Source organism: Salmo salar, chromosome ssa27, assembly GCF_905237065.1.
Source record: "Salmo salar chromosome ssa27, Ssal_v3.1, whole genome shotgun sequence".
In the NCBI taxonomy this organism is placed as follows: Eukaryota; Metazoa; Chordata; class Actinopteri; order Salmoniformes; family Salmonidae; genus Salmo; species Salmo salar.
The window spans coordinates 75,927-97,080 of record NC_059468.1 but is presented as its reverse complement, the minus strand read 5'-3'; positions in this window follow the sequence as shown (position 1 = coordinate 97,080).

The window sequence follows — 21,154 nt, the reverse complement described above, 5'->3', positions numbered from 1 at the left end:
AAAAAAACATTTAAAACATTTTCACAAAAATTGCAGATTTCTATATTGTCCCTAAAAACGATGACTCCTTATCATGCCGAAAAAGTGACATTCTGGACAGGCCTAAAAAAAAATTTAAAACCATTTTCACAAAAAATTGCAGATTTTTTTTCTTCATTTTCGTGACACAAAACAGTGACCCCGGTCATGCCGAACTAGCGACATTCTGGACAGGCCTAAAAAAAACATTTTAAAACCATTTTCACAAAAATTGCGAGATTTCTTTTTTTGTCACCAAAAACGATGACTCCGATCATGCCGAACTAGCGAAATTTTGGACAGGACTATAAAAAAAGCATTTTAGAACCATTTTCAAAAAAAAGCTCAGAATTCTTTTTTCATTTTTTGACACAAAAACAGTGACCCCGGTCATGCCGAACTATCGACATTCTGGACAGGCCTAAAAAAACATTTTAAAACCATTTTCACAAAAATTGCAGATTTCTATTTTGTCCCTAAAACGATGACTCCGATCATGCGAAAAAGCGACATTCTGGACAGGCCTAAAAAAAAATGTAAAACCATTTTCACAAAAAATTGCAGATTTTTTTTTCATTTTCGTGACACAAAAACAGTGACCGAACTAGCGACATTCTGGACAGGCCTAAAAAAGCATTTTAAAACCATTTTCACAAAAAATTGCAGATTTCTATATTGTCCCTAAAAACGATGACTCGATCATGCCGAACTAGCGACATTTTGGACAGGCCTAAAAAAAACATTTTAGAACCATTTTCACAAAAAAAGCTCCGAATTTTTTTTTTCATTTTTGACACAAAAACAGTGACCACGGTCATGCAGAACTATCGACATTCTGGACAGGCCTAAAAAACATTTTAAAACCATTTTCACAAAAAATTGCAGATTTCTATATTGTCCCTAAAAACGATGACTCCGATCATGCCGAACTAGCGACCTTCTGGACAGGCCTAAAAAAAAACATTTAAAAACCATTTTCACAAAAATTGCAGATATTTTTTTGTCACCAAAAACGATGACTCCGATCATGCCAAACTAGCGAAATTTTGGACAGGACTTTAAAAAAAGCATTTTAGAACCATTTTCAAAAAAAAGCTCAGAATTCTTTTTTCATTTTTTGACACAAAAACAGTGACCCCGGTCATGCCGAACTATCGACATTCTGGACAGGCCTAAAAAAAGCATTTTAAAACCATTTTCACAAAAATTGCAGATTTCTATATTGTCCCTAAAAACGATGACTCCGATCATGCCGAACTAGCGACATTTTGGACAGGCCTAAAAAAAACATTTTAGAACCATTTTCACAAAAAAAGCTCCGAATTTTTTTTTTCATTTTTTGACACAAAAACAGTGACCACGGTCATGCAGAACTATCGACATTCTGGACAGGCCTAAAAAAACATTATAAAACCATTTTCACAAAAAATTGCAGATTTCTATATTGTCCCTAAAAACGATGACTCCAATCATGCCGAAAAAGCGACATTCTGGACAGGCCAAAAAAAAAAATGTAAAACCATTTTCACAAAAAATTGCAGATTTCTATTTTGTCCCTAAAAACGATGACTCCGATCATGCCGAAAAAGCGACATTCTGGACAGGCCTAAAAATTTTTTTTTTAACCATTTTCACAAAAATTGCAGATATTTTTTTTCATTTTCGTGACACAAAAACACTGACCCAGGTCATGCCGAACTATCGACATTCTGGACAGGCCTAAAAAACATTTTAAAACCATTTTCACAAAAATTGCAGATTTCTATATTGTCCCTAAAAACGATGACTCCGATCATGCCGAAAAGTGACATTCTGGACAGGCCTAAAAAAAAAACATTTTAAAACTATTTTCACAAAAATTGCAGATATTTTTTTTTGTCACCAAAAACGATGACTCCGATCATGCCGAACTAGCGAAATTTTGGACAGGACTATAAAAAAGCATTTTAGAACCATTTTCAAAAAAAAGCTCAGAATTCTTTTTTTCATTTTTTGACACAAAAACAGTGACCCCGGTCATGCCGAACTATCGACATTCTGGACAGGCCTAAAAAAGCATTTTAAAACCATTTTCACAAAAATTGCAGATTTCTATTTTGTCCCTAAAAACGATGACTCCGATCATGCCGAAAAAGCGACATTCTGGACAGGCCTAAAAAAAAATTTAAAACCATTTTCACAAAAAAATTGCTGATATTTTTTTTCATTTTCGTGACACAAAAACAGTGACCCCGGTCATGCCGAACTAGCTACATTCTGGACAAGCCTAAAAAATAAAATTAAAAATATTTCCACAAAAAATGGCAGATTTCTATTTTTGTCAGCAAAAACGATGACTCCGATCATGCCGAACTAGCGACATTTTGGACAGGCCTAAAAAAAACCATTTTAAAACCATTTTCACAAAAAATTGTAGATTTCTATTTTTGTCACCAAAAACGATGACTCCGATCATGCCGAACTAGCGACATTTTGGACAGGACTATAAAAAAAAGCATTTTAGAACCATTTTCAAAAAAAAAGCTCAGAATTCTTTTTTTCATTTTTTGACACAAAAACAGTGACCCCGGTCATGCCGAACTATCGACATTCTGGACAGGCCTAAAAAAAGCATTTTAAAACCATTTTCACAAAAATTGCAGATTTCTATTTTGTCCCTAAAAACGATGACTCCGATCATGCCGAACTAGCGACATTTTGGACAGGCCTAAAAAAAACATTTTAGAACCATTTTCACAAAAAAAGCTCCGAATTTTTTTTTTCATTTTTTGACACAAAAACAGTGACCACGGTCATGCAGAACTATCGACATTCTGGACAGGCCTAAAAAACATTATAAAACCATTTTCACAAAAAATTGCAGATTTCTATATTGTCCCTAAAAACGATGACTCCAATCATGCCGAAAAAGCGACATTCTGGACAGGCCAAAAAAAAATGTAAAACCATTTTCACAAAAATTGCAGATTTCTATTTTGTCCCTAAAAACGATGACTCCGATCATGCCGAAGCGACATTCTGGACAGGCCTAAAAAAATTTTTTTGAACCATTTTCACAAAAAATTGCAGATATTTTTTTTTCTTTTTCGTGACACAAAAACACTGACCCAGGTCATGCCGAACTATCGACATTCTGGACAGGCCTAAAAAAACATTTTAAAACCATTTTCACAAAAAATTGCAGATTTCTATATTGTCCCTAAAAACGATGACTCCGATCATGCCGAAAAAGTGACATTCTGGACAGGCCTAAAAAAAAAACATTTTAAAACCATTTTCACAAAAAATTGCAGATATTTTTTTTTGTCACCAAAAACGATGACTCCGATCATGCCGAACTAGCGAAATTTTGGACAGGACTATAAAAAAAGCATTTTAGAACCATTTTCAAAAAAAAAGCTCAGAATTCTTTTTTCATTTTTTGACACAAAAACAGTGACCCCGGTCATGCCGAACTATCGACATTCTGGACAGGCCTAAAAAAAACATTTTAAAACCATTTTCACAAAAAATTGCAGATTTCTATTTTGTCCCTAAAAACGATGACTCCGATCATGCCGAAAAAGCGACATTCTGGACAGGCCTAAAAAAAAAATGTAAAACCATTTTCACCAAAAATTGCAGATTTTTTTTTTCTTCATTTTTGACACAAAAACAGTGACCCCGGTCATGCCGAACTATCGACATTCTGGACAGGCCTAAAAAAAAACATTTTAAAACTATTTTCACAAAAAATTGTAGATTTCTATTTTTGTCACCAAAAACGATGACTCCGATCATGCCGAACTAGCGAAATTTTGGACAGGACTATAAAAAAAGCTTTTTAGAACCATTTTCAAAAAAAAAAGCTCAGAATTCTTTTTTCATTTTTTACACAAAAACAGTGACCCGGTCATGCCGAACTATCGACATTCTGGACAGGCCTAAAAAAAACATTTTAAAACCATTTTCACAAAAATTGCAGATTTCTATTTTGTCCCTAAAAACGATGACTCCGATCATGCCGAAAAAGCGACATTCTGGACAGGCCTAAAAAAAAAATTTAGAACCATTTTCACAAAAAATTGCAGATTTTTTTTTTCATTTTCGTGACACAAAAACAGTGACCCGAACTATCGACATTCTGGACAGGCCTAAAAAAAACATTTTAAAGCCATTTTCACAAAAATTGTAGATTTCTATTTTTGTCACCAAAAACGATGACTCCGATCATGCCGAACTAGCGAAATTTTGGACAGGACTATAAAAAAAAGCATTTTAGAACAATTTTCAAAAAAAAAGCTCAGAATTCTTTTTTTCATTTTTTGACACAAAAACAGTGACTCCGATCATGCCGAAAAAGCGACATACTGGACAGGCCTAAAAAAATTTTTTTGAACCATTTTCACAAAAAATTGCAGATATTTTTTTTTCATTTTCGTGACACAAAAACACTGACCCAGGTCATGCGAACTATCGACATTCTGGACAGGCCTAAAAAAACATTTTAAAAACATTTTCACAAAAAATTGCAGATTTCTATATTGTCCCTAAAAACGATGACTCCGATCATGCCGAAAAAGTGACATTCTGGACAGGCCTAAAAAAAAGAATTTAAAACCATTTTCACAAAAAATTGCAGATTTTTTTTTCATTTTCGTGACACAAAAACAGTGACCCGGTCATGCCGAACTAGCGACATTCTGGACAGGCCTAAAAAAAAACCATTTTAAAACCATTTTCACAAAAAATTGCAGATATTTTTTTTTGTCACCAAAAACGATGACATCGATCATGCCGAACTAGCGAAATTTTGGACAGGACTATAAAAAAAGCATTTTAGAACCATTTTCAAAAAAAAAGCTCAGAATTCTTTTTTTCATTTTTTGACACAAAAACAGTGACCCCGGTCATGCCGAACTATCGACATTCTGGACAGGCCTAAAAAAACATTTTAAAACCATTTTCACAAAAATTGCAGATTTCTATTTTGTCCCTAAAAACGATGACTCCGATCATGCCGAAAAAGCGACATTCTGGACAGGCCTAAAAAAAAATGTAAAACCATTTTCACCAAAAATTGCAGATTTTTTTTCTTCATTTTTGACACAAAAACAGTGACCCCGGTCATGCCGAACTATCGACATTCTGGACAGGCCTAAAAAAAAACATTTTAAAACTATTTTCACCAAAAATTGTAGATTTCTATTTTTGTCACCAAAAACGATGACTCCGATCATGCCGAACTAGCGAAATTTTGGACAGGACTATAAAAAAAGCATTTTAGAACCATTTTCAAAAAAAAAGCTCAGAATTCTTTTTTTCATTTTTTGACACAAAAACAGTGACCCCGGTCATGCCGAACTATCGACATTCTGGACAGGCCTAAAAAAAACATTTTAAAACCATTTTCACAAAAAATTGCAGATTTCTATTTTGTCCCTAAAAACGATGACTCCGATCATGCCGAAAAAGCGACATTCTGGACAGGCCTAAAAAAAAAATGTAAAACCATTTTCACAAAAAATTGCAGATTTTTTTTTCTTCATTTTTTGACACAAAAACAGTGACCCCGGTCATGCCGAACTATCGACATTCTGGACAGGCCTAAAAAAAAACATTTTAAAACTATTTTCACAAAAAATTGTAGATTTCTATTTTTGTCACCAAAAACGATGACTCCGATCATGCCGAACTACCGACATTTTGGACAGGACTATAAAAAAAAGCATTTTAGAACAATTTTCAAAAAAAAAGCTCAGAATTCTTTTTTTCATTTTTTGACACAAAAACAGTGACTCCGATCATGCCGAAAAAGCGACATTCTGGACAGGCCTAAAAAAAAAATGTTGAACCATTTTCACAAAGAATTGCAGATATTTTTTTTCATTTTCGTGACACAAAAGCACTGACCCAGGTCATGCGAACTATCGACATTCTGGACAGGCCTAAAAAAACATTTTAAAAACCATTTTCACAAAAATTGCAGATTTCTATATTGTCCCTAAAAACGATGACTCCGATCATGCCGAAAAAGTGACATTCTGGACAGGCCTAAAAAAGAATGTAAAACCATTTTCACAAAAAATTGCAGATTTTTTTTTCATTTTCGTGACACAAAAACAGTGACCCGGTCATGCCGAACTAGCGACATTCTGGACAGGCCTAAAAAAAAAACATTTAAAAACATTTTCACAAAAAATTGCAGATTTTTTTTTTTCATTTTCGTGACACAAAAACAGTGACCCGGTCATGCCGAACTAGCGACATTCTGGACAGGCCTAAAAAAAAACCATTTTAAAACCATTTTCACCAAAAATTGCAGATATTTTTTTTTGTCACCAAAAACGATGACTCCGATCATGCCGAACTAGCGAAATTTTGGACAGGACTATAAAAAAAGCATTTTAGAACCATTTTCAAAAAAAAAGCTCAGAATTCTTTTTTTCATTTTTTGACACAAAAACAGTGACCCCGGTCATGCCGAACTATCGACATTCTGGACAGGCCTAAAAAAACATTTTAAAACCATTTTCACAAAAATTGCAGATTTCTATTTTGTCCCTAAAAACGATGACTCCGATCATGCCGAAAAAGCGACATTCTGGACAGGCCTAAAAAAAAATGTAAAACCATTTTCACCAAAAATTGCAGATTTTTTTTTCTTCATTTTTTGACACAAAAACAGTGACCCCGGTCATGCCGAACTATCGACATTCTGGACAGGCCTAAAAAAAACATTTTAAAACTATTTTCACCAAAAATTGTAGATTTCTATTTTTGTCACCAAAAACGATGACTCCGATCATGCCGAACTAGCGAAATTTTGGACAGGACTATAAAAAAAGCATTTTAGAACCATTTTCAAAAAAAAGCTCAGAATTCTTTTTTCATTTTTTGACACAAAAACAGTGACCCCGGTCATGCCGAACTATCGACATTCTGGACAGGCCTAAAAAAAACATTTTAAAACCATTTTCACAAAAAATTGCAGATTTCTATTTTGTCCCTAAAAACGATGACTCCGATCATGCCGAAAAAGCGACATTCTGGACAGGCCTAAAAAAAAATGTAAAACCATTTTCACAAAAAATTGCAGATTTTTTTCTTCATTTTTTGACACAAAAACAGTGACCCCGGTCATGCCGAACTATCGACATTCTGGACAGGCCTAAAAAAAACATTTTAAAACTATTTTCACAAAAATTGTAGATTTCTATTTTTGTCACCAAAAACGATGACTCCGATCATGCCGAACTACCGACATTTTGGACAGGACTATAAAAAAAAGCATTTTAGAACAATTTTCAAAAAAAAGCTCAGAATTCTTTTTTCATTTTTTGACACAAAAACAGTGACTCCGATCATGCCGAAAAGCGACATTCTGGACAGGCCTAAAAAAAAATGTAAAACCATTTTCACAAAAATTGCAGATTTTTTTTCTTCATTTTTGACACAAAAACAGTGACCCCGGTCATGCCGAACTATCGACATTCTGGACAGGCCTAAAAAAAACATTTTAAAACCATTTTCACAAAAATTGTAGATTTCTATTTTTGTCACCAAAAACGATGACTCCGATCATGCCGAACTACCGACATTTTGGACAGGACTATAAAAAAAAGCATTTTAGAACAATTTTCAAAAAAAAAGCTCAGAATTCTTTTTTTCATTTTTTGACACAAAAACAGTGACTCCGATCATGCCGAAAAGCGACATTCTGGACAGGCCTAAAAAAAATGTTGAACCATTTTCACAAAGAATTGCAGATATTTTTTTTTCATTTTCGTGACACAAAAGCACTGACCCAGGTCATGCGAACTATCGACATTCTGGACAGGCCTAAAAAAACATTTTAAAAACCATTTTCACAAAAAAATGCAGATTTCTATATTGTCCCTAAAAACGATGACTCCGATCATGCCGAAAAAGTGACATTCTGGACAGGACTAAAAAAGAATGTAGAACCATTTTCACAAAAAAATTGCAGATTTTTTTTTTCATTTTCGTGACACAAAAACAGTGACCCGGTCATGCCGAACTAGCGACATTCTGGACAGGCCTAAAAAAAAACATTTAAAAACATTTTCACAAAAAATTGCAGATTTCTATATTGTCCCTAAAAACGATGACTCCTTATCATGCCGAAAAAGCGACATTCTGGACAGGCCTAAAAAAAGAATTAAAAACCATTTTCACAAAAAATTGCAGATTTTTTTTTTCATTTTCGTGACACAAAAACAGTGACCCGGTCATGCCGAACTAGCGACATTCTGGACAGGCCTAAAAAAAAACATTTTAAAACCATTTTCACAAAAAATTGCAGATATTTTTTTTTGTCACCAAAAACGATGACTCCGATCATGCCGAACTAGCGAAATTTTGGACAGGACTATAAAAAAAGCATTTTAGAACCATTTTCAAAAAAAAAGCTCAGAATTCTTTTTTTCATTTTTTGACACAAAAACAGTGACCCCGGTCATGCCGAACTATCGACATTCTGGACAGGCCTAAAAAAAACATTTTAAAACCATTTTCACAAAAATTGCAGATTTCTATTTTGTCCCTAAAAACGATGACTCCGATCATGCCGAAAAAGCGACATTCTGGACAGGCCTAAAAAAAAATGTAAAACCATTTTCACCAAAAATTGCAGATTTTTTTTCTTCATTTTTTGACACAAAAACAGTGACCCCGGTCATGCCGAACTATCGACATTCTGGACAGGCCTAAAAAAAACATTTTAAAACTATTTTCACAAAAAATTGTAGATTTCTATTTTTGTCACCAAAAACGATGACTCCGATCATGCCGAACTACCGACATTTTGGACAGGACTATAAAAAAAAGCATTTTAGAACAATTTTCAAAAAAAAAGCTCAGAATTCTTTTTTTCATTTTTTGACACAAAAACAGTGACTCCGATCATGCCGAAAAAGCGACATTCTGGACAGGCCTAAAAAAAAAATGTAAAACCATTTTCACAAAAAATTGCAGATTTTTTTTTCTTCATTTTTTGACACAAAAACAGTGACCCCGGTCATGCCGAACTATCGACATTCTGGACAGGCCTAAAAAAAAACATTTTAAAACTATTTTCACAAAAAATTGTAGATTTCTATTTTTGTCACCAAAAACGATGACTCCGATCATGCCGAACTACCGACATTTTGGACAGGACTATAAAAAAAAGCATTTTAGAACAATTTTCAAAAAAAAAGCTCAGAATTCTTTTTTTCATTTTTTGACACAAAAACAGTGACTCCGATCATGCCGAAAAAGCGACATTCTGGACAGGCCTAAAAAAAAAATGTTGAACCATTTTCACAAAGAATTGCAGATATTTTTTTTCATTTTCGTGACACAAAAGCACTGACCCAGGTCATGCGAACTATCGACATTCTGGACAGGCCTAAAAAACATTTTAAAAACCATTTTCACAAAAAAATGCAGATTTCTATATTGTCCCTAAAAACGATGACTCCGATCATGCCGAAAAAGTGACATTCTGGACAGGCCTAAAAAAGAATGTAAAACCATTTTCACAAAAAATTGCAGATTTTTTTTTTCATTTTCGTGACACAAAAACAGTGACCCGGTCATGCCGAACTAGCGACATTCTGGACAGGCCTAAAAAAAAAACATTTAAAAACATTTTCACAAAAAATTGCAGATTTCTATATTGTCCCTAAAAACGATGACTCCTTATCATGCCGAAAAAGTGACATTCTGGACAGGCCTAAAAAAAGAATTAAAAACCATTTTCACAAAAAATTGCAGATTTTTTTTTTTCATTTTCGTGACACAAAAACAGTGACCCGGTCATGCCGAACTAGCGACATTCTGGACAGGCCTAAAAAAAAACCATTTTAAAACCATTTTCACAAAAAATTGCAGATATTTTTTTTTGTCACCAAAAACGATGACTCCGATCATGCCGAACTAGCGAAATTTTGGACAGGACTATAAAAAAAGCATTTTAGAACCATTTTCAAAAAAAAAGCTCAGAATTCTTTTTTTCATTTTTTGACACAAAAACAGTGACCCCGGTCATGCCGAACTATCGACATTCTGGACAGGCCTAAAAAAACATTTTAAAACCATTTTCACAAAAAATTGCAGATTTCTATTTTGTCCCTAAAAACGATGACTCCGATCATGCCGAAAAAGCGACATTCTGGACAGGCCTAAAAAAAAATTTAAAACCATTTTCACCAAAAATTGCAGATTTTTTTTCTTCATTTTTTGACACAAAAACAGTGACCCCGGTCATGCCGAACTATCGACATTCTGGACAGGCCTAAAAAAAACATTTTAAAACCATTTTCACAAAAAATTGTAGATTTCTATTTTTGTCACCAAAAACGATGACTCCGATCATGCCGAACTACCGACATTTTGGACAGGACTATAAAAAAAGCATTTTAGAACAATTTTCAAAAAAAAGCTCAGAATTCTTTTTTTCATTTTTTGACACAAAAACAGTGACTCCGATCATGCCGAAAAAGCGACATTCTGGACAGGCCTAAAAAAAAATGTTGAACCATTTTCACAAAGAATTGCAGATATTTTTTTTCATTTTCGTGACACAAAAGCAGTGACCCAGGTCATGCGAACTATCGACATTCTGGACAGGCCTAAAAAAACATTTTAAAACCATTTTCACAAAAAATGCAGATTTCTATATTGTCCCTAAAAACGATGACTCCGATCATGCCGAAAAAGTGACATTCTGGACAGGCCTAAAAAAGAATGTAAAACCATTTTCACAAAAAATTGCAGATTTTTTTTTTCATTTTCGTGACACAAAAACAGTGACCCGGTCATGCCGAACTAGCGACATTCTGGACAGGCCTAAAAAAAAACATTTAAAAACATTTTCACAAAAAATTGCAGATTTCTATATTGTCCCTAAAAACGATGACTCCTTATCATGCCGAAAAAGTGACATTCTGGACAGGCCTAAAAAAGAATTAAAAACCATTTTCACAAAAAATTGCAGATTTTTTTTTCATTTTCGTGACACAAAAACAGTGACCCGGTCATGCCGAACTAGCGACATTCTGGACAGGCCTAAAAAAACCCATTTTAAAACCATTTTCACAAAAAATTGCAGATATTTTTTTGTCACCAAAAACGATGACTCCGATCATGCCGAACTAGCGAAATTTTGGACAGGACTATAAAAAAGCATTTTAGAACCATTTTCAAAAAAAAAGCTCAGAATTCTTTTTTCATTTTTTGACACAAAAACAGTGACCCCGGTCATGCCGAACTATCGACATTCTGGACAGGCCTAAAAAAAACATTTTAAAACCATTTTCACAAAAAATTGCAGATTTCTATTTTGTCCCTAAAAACGATGACTCCGATCATGCCGAAAAAGCGACATTCTGGACAGGCCTAAAAAAAAAATGTAAAACCATTTTCACAAAAAATTGCAGATTTTTTTTTTCATTTTCGTGACACAAAAACAGTGACCGAACTAGCGACATTCTGGACAGGCCTAAAAAAAGCATTTTAAAACCATTTTCACAAAAAATTGCAGATTTCTATATTGTCCCTAAAAACGATGACTCCGATCATGCCGAACTAGCGACATTTTGGACAGGCCTAAAAAAAAACATTTTAGAACCATTTTCACAAAAAAAGCTCCGAATTTTTTTTTTCATTTTTTGACACAAAAACAGTGACCACGGTCATGCAGAACTATCGACATTCTGGACAGGCCTAAAAAAACATTTTAAAACCATTTTCACAAAAAATTGCAGATTTCTATATTGTCCCTAAAAACGATGACTCCGATCATGCCGAACTAGCGACCTTCTGGACAGGCCTAAAAAAAAAACATTTAAAAACCATTTTCACAAAAAATTGCAGATATTTTTTTTTGTCACCAAAAACGATGACTCCGATCATGCCAAACTAGCGAAATTTTGGACAGGACTTTAAAAAAAGCATTTTAGAACCATTTTCAAAAAAAAAGCTCAGAATTCTTTTTTTCATTTTTTGACACAAAAACAGTGACCCCGGTCATGCCGAACTATCGACATTCTGGACAGGCCTAAAAAAAGCATTTTAAAACCATTTTCACAAAAAATTGCAGATTTCTATATTGTCCCTAAAAACGATGACTCCGATCATGCCGAACTAGCGACATTTTGGACAGGCCTAAAAAAAAACATTTTAGAACCATTTTCACAAAAAAAGCTCCGAATTTTTTTTTTCATTTTTTGACACAAAAACAGTGACCACGGTCATGCAGAACTATCGACATTCTGGACAGGCCTAAAAAAACATTATAAAACCATTTTCACAAAAAATTGCAGATTTCTATATTGTCCCTAAAAACGATGACTCCAATCATGCCGAAAAAGCGACATTCTGGACAGGCCAAAAAAAAAATGTAAAACCATTTTCACAAAAATTGCAGATTTCTATTTTGTCCCTAAAAACGATGACTCCGATCATGCCGAAAAAGCGACATTCTGGACAGGCCTAAAATTTTTTTTTAACCATTTTCACAAAAAATTGCAGATATTTTTTTTTCATTTTCGTGACACAAAAACACTGACCCAGGTCATGCCGAACTATCGACATTCTGGACAGGCCTAAAAAAACATTTTAAAACCATTTTCACAAAAAATTGCAGATTTCTATATTGTCCCTAAAAACGATGACTCCGATCATGCCGAAAAAGTGACATTCTGGACAGGCCTAAAAAAAAAACATTTTAAAACTATTTTCACAAAAAATTGCAGATATTTTTTTTTGTCACCAAAAACGATGACTCCGATCATGCCGAACTAGCGAAATTTTGGACAGGACTATAAAAAAAGCATTTTAGAACCATTTTCAAAAAAAAAGCTCAGAATTCTTTTTTTCATTTTTTGACACAAAAACAGTGACCCCGGTCATGCCGAACTATCGACATTCTGGACAGGCCTAAAAAAAGCATTTTAAAACCATTTTCACAAAAAATTGCAGATTTCTATTTTGTCCCTAAAAACGATGACTCCGATCATGCCGAAAAAGCGACATTCTGGACAGGCCTAAAAAAAAAATTTAAAACCATTTTCACAAAAAATTGCTGATATTTTTTTTTCATTTTCGTGACACAAAAACAGTGACCCCGGTCATGCCGAACTAGCTACATTCTGGACAAGCCTAAAAAATAAAATTAAAAATATTTCCACAAAAAATGGCAGATTTCTATTTTTGTCAGCAAAAACGATGACTCCGATCATGCCGAACTAGCGACATTTTGGACAGGCCTAAAAAAAACATTTTAAAACCATTTTCACAAAAAATTGTAGATTTCTATTTTTGTCACCAAAAACGATGACTCCGATCATGCCGAACTAGCGACATTTTGGACAGGACTATAAAAAAAAGCATTTTAGAACCATTTTCAAAAAAAAGCTCAGAATTCTTTTTTCATTTTTTGACACAAAAACAGTGACCCCGGTCATGCCGAACTATCGACATTCTGGACAGGCCTAAAAAAAGCATTTTAAAACCATTTTCACAAAAAATTGCAGATTTCTATTTTGTCCCTAAAAACGATGACTCCGATCATGCCGAACTAGCGACATTTTGGACAGGCCTAAAAAAAACCATTTTAGAACCATTTTCACAAAAAAAGCTCCGAATTTTTTTTTTCATTTTTTGACACAAAAACAGTGACCACGGTCATGCAGAACTATCGACATTCTGGACAGGCCTAAAAAACATTATAAAACCATTTTCACAAAAAATTGCAGATTTCTATATTGTCCCTAAAAACGATGACTCCAATCATGCCGAAAAAGCGACATTCTGGACAGGCCAAAAAAAAATGTAAAACCATTTTCACAAAAAATTGCAGATTTCTATTTTGTCCCTAAAAACGATGACTCCGATCATGCCGAAAAAGCGACATTCTGGACAGGCCTAAAAAATTTTTTTGAACCATTTTCACAAAAATTGCAGATATTTTTTTTCTTTTTCGTGACACAAAAACACTGACCCAGGTCATGCCGAACTATCGACATTCTGGACAGGCCTAAAAAAACATTTTAAAACCATTTTCACAAAAAATTGCAGATTTCTATATTGTCCCTAAAAACGATGACTCCGATCATGCCGAAAAAGTGACATTCTGGACAGGCCTAAAAAAAAAAACATTTTAAAACCATTTTCACAAAAAATTGCAGATATTTTTTTTTGTCACCAAAAACGATGACTCCGATCATGCCGAACTAGCGAAATTTTGGACAGGACTATAAAAAAAGCATTTTAGAACCATTTTCAAAAAAAAGCTCAGAATTCTTTTTTTCATTTTTTGACACAAAAACAGTGACCCCGGTCATGCCGAACTATCGACATTCTGGACAGGCCTAAAAAAACATTTTAAAACCATTTTCACAAAAAATTGCAGATTTCTATTTTGTCCCTAAAAACGATGACTCCGATCATGCCGAAAAAGCGACATTCTGGACAGGCCTAAAAAAAAAATGTAAAACCATTTTCACCAAAAATTGCAGATTTTTTTTTCTTCATTTTTTGACACAAAAACAGTGACCCCGGTCATGCCGAACTATCGACATTCTGGACAGGCCTAAAAAAAACATTTTAAAACTATTTTCACAAAAAATTGTAGATTTCTATTTTTGTCACCAAAAACGATGACTCCGATCATGCCGAACTAGCGAAATTTTGGACAGGACTATAAAAAAAGCTTTTTAGAACCATTTTCAAAAAAAAAGCTCAGAATTCTTTTTTTCATTTTTTTACACAAAAACAGTGACCCCGGTCATGCCGAACTATCGACATTCTGGACAGGCCTAAAAAAAACATTTTAAAACCATTTTCACAAAAAATTGCAGATTTCTATTTTGTCCCTAAAAACGATGACTCCGATCATGCCGAAAAAGCGACATTCTGGACAGGCCTAAAAAAAAAATGTAAAACCATTTTCACAAAAAATTGCAGATTTTTTTTTTCATTTTCGTGACACAAAAACAGTGACCGAACTAGCGACATTCTGGACAGGCCTAAAAAAAACATTTTAAAGCCATTTTCACAAAAAATTGTAGATTTCTATTTTTGTCACCAAAAACGATGACTCCGATCATGCCAAACTAGCGAAATTTTGGACAGGACTATAAAAAAAGCATTTTAGAACCATTTTCAAAAAAAAAGCTCAGAATTCTTTTTTTCATTTTTTGACACAAAAACAGTGACCCCGGTCATGCCGAACTATCGACATTCTGGACAGGCCTAAAAAAAGCATTTTAAAACCATTTTCACAAAAAATTGCAGATTTCTATATTGTCCCTAAAAACGATGACTCCGATCATGCCGAACTAGCGACATTTTGGACAGGCCTAAAAAAAAACATTTTAGAACCATTTTCACAAAAAAAGCTCCGAATTTTTTTTTTCATTTTTTGACACAAAAACAGTGACCACGGTCATGCAGAACTATCGACATTCTGGACAGGCCTAAAAAACATTATAAAACCATTTTCACAAAAAATTGCAGATTTCTATATTGTCCCTAAAAACGATGACTCCAATCATGCCGAAAAAGCGACATTCTGGACAGGCCAAAAAAAAAAATGTAAAACCATTTCCACAAAAAATTGCAGATTTCTATTTTGTCCCTAAAAACGATGACTCCGATCATGCCGAAAAAGCGACATTCTGGACAGGCCTAAAAAATTTTTTTTGAACCATTTTCACAAAAAATTGCAGATATTTTTTTTTCTTTTTCGTGACACAAAAACACTGACCCAGGTCATGCCGAACTATCGACATTCTGGACAGGCCTAAAAAAACATTTTAAAACCATTTTCACAAAAAATTGCAGATTTCTATATTGTCCCTAAAAACGATGACTCCGATCATGCCGAAAAAGTGACATTCTGGACAGGCCTAAAAAAAAAAACATTTTAAAACCATTTTCACAAAAAATTGCAGATATTTTTTTTTGTCACCAAAAACGATTACTCCGATCATGCCGAACTAGCGAAATTTTGGACAGGACTATAAAAAAAGCATTTTAGAACCATTTTCAAAAAAAAAAGCTCAGAATTCTTTTTTTCATTTTTTGACACAAAAACAGTGACCCCGGTCATGCCGAACTATCGACATTCTGGACAGGCCTAAAAAAAACATTTTAAAGCCATTTTCACAAAAAATTGTAGATTTCTATTTTTGTCACCAAAAACGATGACTCCGATCATGCCGAACTAGCGACATTTTGGACAGGACTATAAAAAAAAGCATTTTAGAACAATTTTCAAAAAAAAAGCTCAGAATTCTTTTTTTCATTTTTTGACACAAAAACAGTGACTCCGATCATGCCGAAAAAGCGACATACTGGACAGGCCTAAAAAAAATTTTTTGAACCATTTTCACAAAAAATTGCAGATATTTTTTTTTCATTTTCGTGACACAAAAACACTGACCCAGGTCATGCGAACTATCGACATTCTGGACAGGCCTAAAAAAACATTTTAAAAACATTTTCACAAAAAATTGCAGATTTCTATATTGTCCCTAAAAACGATGACTCCGATCATGCCGAAAAAGTGACATTCTGGACAGGCCTAAAAAAAGAATTAAAAACCATTTTCACAAAAAATTGCAGATTTTTTTTTTTCATTTTCGTGACACAAAAACAGTGACCCGGTCATGCCGAACTAGCGACATTCTGGACAGGCCTAAAAAAACCATTTTAAAACCATTTTCACAAAAAATTGCAGATATTTTTTTTTGTCACCAAAAACGATGACATCGATCATGCCGAACTAGCGAAATTTTGGACAGGACTATAAAAAAAGCATTTTAGAACCATTTTCAAAAAAAAAGCTCAGAATTCTTTTTTCATTTTTTGACACAAAAACAGTGACCCCGGTCATGCCGAACTATCGACATTCTGGACAGGCCTAAAAAAACATTTTAAAACCATTTTCACAAAAAATTGCAGATTTCTATTTTGTCCCTAAAAACGATGACTCCGATCATGCCGAAAAAGCGACATTCTGGACAGGCCTAAAAAAAAAATGTAAAACCATTTTCACCAAAAATTGCAGATTTTTTTTTCTTCATTTTTTGACACAAAAACAGTGACCCCGGTCATGCCGAACTATCGACATTCTGGACAGGCCTAAAAAAAACATTTTAAAACTATTTTCACCAAAAATTGTAGATTTCTATTTTTGTCACCAAAAACGATGACTCCGATCATGCCGAACTACCGACATTTTGGACAGGACTATAAAAAAAAGCATTTTAGAACAATTTTCAAAAAAAAAGCTCAGAATTCTTTTTTCATTTTTTGACACAAAAACAGTGACTCCGATCATGCCGAAAAAGCGACATTCTGGACAGGCCTAAAAAAAATGTTGAACCATTTTCACAAAGAATTGCAGATATTTTTTTTTCATTTTCGTGACACAAAAGCACTGACCCAGGTCATGCGAACTATCGACATTCTGGACAGGCCTAAAAAAACATTTTAAAAACCATTTTCACAAAAAATTGCAGATTTCTATATTGTCCCTAAAAACGATGACTCCGATCATGCCGAAAAAGTGACATTCTGGACAGGCCTAAAAAAAGAATGTAAAACCATTTTCACAAAAAATTGCAGATTTTTTTTTTTCATTTTCGTGACACAAAAACAGTGACCCGGTCATGCCGAACTAGCGACATTCTGGACAGGCCTAAAAAAAAAACATTTAAAAACATTTTCACAAAAAATTGCAGATTTCTATATTGTCCCTAAAAACGATGACTCCTTATCATGCCGAAAAAGTGACATTCTGGACAGGCCTAAAAAAAGAATTAAAAACATTTTCACAAAAAATTGCAGATTTTTTTTTTTCATTTTCGTGACACAAAAACAGTGACCCGGTCATGCCGAACTAGCGACATTCTGGACAGGCCTAAAAAAAAACCATTTTAAAACCATTTTCACCAAAAATTGCAGATATTTTTTTTTGTCACCAAAAACGATGACTCCGATCATGCCGAACTAGCGAAATTTTGGACAGGACTATAAAAAAAGCATTTTAGAACCATTTTCAAAAAAAAAGCTCAGAATTCTTTTTTTCATTTTTTGACACAAAAACAGTGACCCCGGTCATGCCGAACTATCGACATTCTGGACAGGCCTAAAAAAACATTTTAAAACCATTTTCACAAAAAATTGCAGATTTCTATTTTGTCCCTAAAAACGATGACTCCGATCATGCCGAAAAAGCGACATTCTGGACAGGCCTAAAAAAAAAATGTAAAACCATTTTCACCAAAAATTGCAGATTTTTTTTTCTTCATTTTTTGACACAAAAACAGTGACCCCGGTCATGCCGAACTATCGACATTCTGGACAGGCCTAAAAAAAAACATTTTAAAACTATTTTCACCAAAAATTGTAGATTTCTATTTTTGTCACCAAAAACGATGACTCCGATCATGCCGAACTAGCGAAATTTTGGACAGGACTATAAAAAAAGCATTTTAGAACCATTTTCAAAAAAAAAGCTCAGAATTCTTTTTTTCATTTTTTGACACAAAAACAGTGACCCCGGTCATGCCGAACTATCGACATTCTGGACAGGCCTAAAAAAACATTTTAAAACCATTTTCACAAAAAATTGCAGATTTCTAATTTTGTCCCTAAAAACGATGACTCCGATCATGCCGAAAAAGCGACATTCTGGACAGGCCTAAAAAAAAAATGTAAAACCATTTTCACAAAAAATTGCAGATTTTTTTTTCTTCATTTTTTGACACAAAAACAGTGACCCCGGTCATGCCGAACTTTCGACATTCTGGACAGGCCTAAAAAAAAACATTTTAAAACTATTTTCACAAAAAATTGTAGATTTCTATTTTTGTCACCAAAAACGATGACTCCGATCATGCCGAACTACCGACATTTTGGACAGGACTATAAAAAAAAGCATTTTAGAACAATTTTCAAAAAAAAGCTCAGAATTCTTTTTTTCATTTTTTGACACAAAAACAGTGACTCCGATCATGCCGAAAAAGCGACATTCTGGACAGGCCTAAAAAAAAAATGTAAAACCATTTTCACAAAAAATTGCAGATTTTTTTTTCTTCATTTTTTGACACAAAAACAGTGACCCCGGTCATGCCGAACTATCGACATTCTGGACAGGCCTAAAAAAAAACATTTTAAAACTATTTTCACAAAAAATTGTAGATTTCTATTTTTGTCACCAAAAACGATGACTCCGATCATGCCGAACTACCGACATTTTGGACAGGACTATAAAAAAAAGCATTTTAGAACAATTTTCAAAAAAAAAGCTCAGAATTCTTTTTTTCATTTTTTGACACAAAAACAGTGACTCCGATCATGCCGAAAAAGCGACATTCTGGACAGGCCTAAAAAAAAAATGTTGAACCATTTTCACAAAGAATTGCAGATATTTTTTTTTCATTTTCGTGACACAAAAGCACTGACCCAGGTCATGCGAACTATCGACATTCTGGACAGGCCTAAAAAAACATTTTAAAAACCATTTTCACAAAAAAATGCAGATTTCTATATTGTCCCTAAAAACGATGACTCCGATCATGCCGAAAAAGTGACATTCTGGACAGGCCTAAAAAAAGAATGTAAAACCATTTTCACAAAAAATTGCAGATTTTTTTTTTTCATTTTCGTGACACAAAAACAGTGACCCGGTCATGCCGAACTAGCGACATTCTGGACAGGCCTAAAAAAAAAACATTTAAAAACATTTTCACAAAAAATTGCAGATTTCTATATTGTCCCTAAAAACGATGACTCCTTATCATGCCGAAAAAGTGACATTCTGGACAGGCCTAAAAAAAGAATTAAAAACCATTTTCACAAAAAATTGCAGATTTTTTTTTTTCATTTTCGTGACACAAAAACAGTGACCCGGTCATGCCGAACTAGCGACATTCTGGACAGGCCTAAAAAAAACCATTTTAAAACCATTTTCACAAAAAATTGCAGATATTTTTTTTTGTCACCAAAAACGATGACTCCGATCATGCCGAACTAGCGAAATTTTGGACAGGACTATAAAAAAAGCATTTTAGAACCATTTTCAAAAAAAAAGCTCAGAATTCTTTTTTTCATTTTTTGACACAAAAACAGTGACCCCGGTCATGCCGAACTATCGACATTCTGGACAGGCCTAAAAAAAACATTTTAAAACCATTTTCACAAAAAATTGCAGATTTCTATTTTGTCCCTAAAAACGATGACTCCGATCATGCCGAAAAAGCGACATTCTGGACAGGCCTAAAAAAAAATGTAAAACCATTTTCACCAAAAATTGCAGATTTTTTTTCTTCATTTTTGACACAAAAACAGTGACCCCGGTCATGCCGAACTATCGACATTCTGGACAGGCCTAAAAAAAAACATTTTAAAACTATTTTCACAAAAAATTTTAGATTTCTATTTTTGTCACCAAAAACGATGACTCCGATCATGCCGAACTAGCGAAATTTTGGACAGGACTATAAAAAAAGCATTTTAGAACCATTTTCAAAAAAAAGCTCAGAATTCTTTTTTCATTTTTTGACACAAAAACAGTGACCCCGGTCATGCCGAACTATCGACATTCTGGACAGGCCTAAAAAAAACATTTTAAAACCATTTTCACAAAAAATTGCAGATTTCTATTTTGTCCCTAAAAACGATGACTCCGATCATGCCGAAAAAGCGACATTCTGGACAGGCCTAAAAAAAAAATGTAAAACCATTTTCACAAAAAATTGCAGATTTTTTTTTCTTCAATTTTTGACACAAAAACAGTGACCCCGGTCATGCCGAACTATCGACATTCTGGACAGGCCTAAAAAAAAACATTTTAAAACTATTTTCACAAAAAATTGTAGATTTCTATTTTTGTCACCAAAAACGATGACTCCGATCATGCCGAACTACCGACATTTTGGACAGGACTATAAAAAAAAGCATTTTAGAACAATTTTCAAAAAAAAAGCTCAGAATTCTTTTTTTCATTTTTTGACACAAAAACAGTGACTCCGATCATGCCGAAAAAGCGACATTTTGGACAGGCCTAAAAAAAAAATGTTGAACCATTTTCACAAAGAATTGCAGATATTTTTTTTTCATTTTCGTGACACAAAAGCAC